The sequence below is a fragment of the Acomys russatus genome, chromosome 3 (assembly GCF_903995435.1).
Source record: "Acomys russatus chromosome 3, mAcoRus1.1, whole genome shotgun sequence".
NCBI classification, from domain to species: Eukaryota; Metazoa; Chordata; class Mammalia; order Rodentia; family Muridae; genus Acomys; species Acomys russatus.
In genome coordinates, this window is record NC_067139.1 from 84,112,211 (window position 1) to 84,114,457 (window position 2,247).

General features: G+C 46.5%; 1 non-coding gene across 1 annotated transcript; it reads right to left on the bottom strand.

Annotated features, from left to right (window-relative positions):
* Positions 1-540: 540 nt before the first annotated feature.
* On the bottom strand, positions 541-671 carry LOC127187278 (small nucleolar RNA SNORA17). The gene has a single exon (XR_007830438.1). It is a non-coding gene; the product is annotated as a small nucleolar RNA SNORA17 (small nucleolar RNA).
* Positions 672-2,247: the final 1,576 nt, after the last annotated feature.

Sequence of the window (2,247 nt, forward strand, 5' to 3'; positions counted from 1 at the left end):
GATTTTATTAATTTATTATTTATACAGTGTTCTGCCCTGCATGCCAGAGGAAGGCATCAGATCTCAGTGTAGATGGTTGTGAGCCACCATGTGGGTGCTGGGAGTTGAACTCAGGACCTTTGGAAGAACAGTCAGTGCTCTTAACTTCTGAGCCATCTCTCTAGCCCCTCTTTTTCGTTTTATTTTCTCCACCACTTACTTGCTCTTCTTAGTGGCATCTGGGGTCTCTGAGTGTCTGGGTCATCTCAGGAGTGGGGTCAGGAGTCCTATGTATGCCCTACCCATGTAATTCAAAGCCAATTATGGCACTGGGCAGGAGTCACCTTGGTCATAGTTTGCTCCCCCAAGCCTGTGCAGTGAGGGGCTGGTGGTCATCTTAGGCCAGCAGGCTTGCTCCTTTCCAGGTCCTGTTGTCTGTCTCTGGCTCACTCCAGACTGAGACCGAGGCCCCAGGAGGGGGCTCACCCGGTCCTGGGCTTGCTGCCTGCCTGTTCCTGCAGAGTGCTGTACTGGTGATGGTCAGAGGCTCATTTTTTCCAGGGAGTTAGGCCACTAATCATTCAGAAGGTCACAGGTCAGAACACTGAGTGTAGACGTAGCCTCCCTCTCTCTGCCACCTACTGTCACACATGTGACACTGCAGCCACACTTGCAACTTCTCTAGGGTCAGGGAGCAATAACTTTTTACATATAAAATTTCCTATGTCTAACATAGTGATTATCTAATAGGTGAAGGCTTTACTCAGTGGGAAAGCATACAAAGAGGGCTAGGAGAAATCTTTTTCATCTTTTAAAGATTCATCTATATTTATTTATTATTTATTTTAATGAAGAGCTCTTAGTTTTGTTTTATGTGTATGACATTTTACCTGCATGTATGCATATGCACCATATGCACACTTGGTGCCTGAGGAACCAGAAGAGGGCCTCAGATCTCCTGGAACCAGAGCTACGGACGGTTATGAGCACTGGGAACTGAATGCGGGTTCTTTGCAAAAGAGGCATCTCAGGTCACTAGGCTTGGTGGCAGGCACTTTTTCCACAAGCCATCTTTCTGGTTGCTCTTTTATTTGTTTTTGTTTGTTTGTTTTGAGACAGGGTTTTTCTACGTAGCTTTGGCTGTCCTGGAGCTCACTATATAGACCAAGCTGGCCTTGAATTTAGAGATCTGCCTGCTTCTCCCTCCTGAGTGCTGGGATTAAAGATGTGCACCTCCACTGCCTGGCTTCTTTTCTTAAACAGCTGTATTCTTTTAGTTCAATTATTTTCAGTGTTCAAGTGTAGTTAGGTCGTAGTGTGGCAAAGGTGGTTCCTCCCCATTGTATCAGCTACTTAGGGGATGGGTGCAGTTCCCAACACCACTCCAAGAGTAGAATATTAGCTGTTTGGGCTCATCATGAGATAATGTGGTACCCAGTCAAAAGGTAACTACTGAGAAGAGGAAGAAGGGCAGTGTGGTGTGCTAGGACACTTGTTACCAAGGTTGGGATGGATAGGCTGATGATCCGAGTTAGCACTAAGTCAGCTGAGGGGAAAAATCACGGTGAGGAGAGAAGATGGAAGAAGGAAATTGAGCTATCATTAGGAACCCCTGTTCAAGGATCGGCTGGGCGCAATGGTGCTTGCTGTTAGTCCCAGCACTTGGGGAGGCAGAGGCAGGCAGATCTCTGCGAGTTTGAGGCCAGCTTGGTCTAGAACTTGAGTCCAGGTCAGCCAGGGCTCTGTTACACAGAGAAACCCTGTCCCAAACAACAACAACAACAAACAAAAACCTAACCAAAACCTGAAAAATCCCTAAAGTTCAAGAATTATTATAAAAGCTATCAAAAGCCACAGTTAGGAAGTCAAAAGAAGAGGGGGTGGTAAAGATGGGTGGGGGGAGGTAGGAGAGGTAGAAAAGACGTGTGTGAATTACAAAATGCACACACAGTAAATCACACACGTAGAATAGATGCAGGAAAACACTGAACAACCGTAAAGCAATATATGAGCCGAGCAGAATCATCTTAATCTCTTAAGACTTATAAGTGCTCTTTGGTCAAGTTTCTGTGACTGGACTGGCTTCACCAGTTTGTCTTTCAGTCCCTGCTCTGTTCATTAGGTCAGTAAGTGATGCCACCGTCTTCATTACCCTGGGGAGTCAGTGTCAGGCTTTCACACTTCAGCCTCCACAGCTTTTGCCTGGATGGAGCCAGCATCTCCCTGCTCATTGGTCATGTCGTCTGTAGCTGGTCTCTCTCCAGCTAG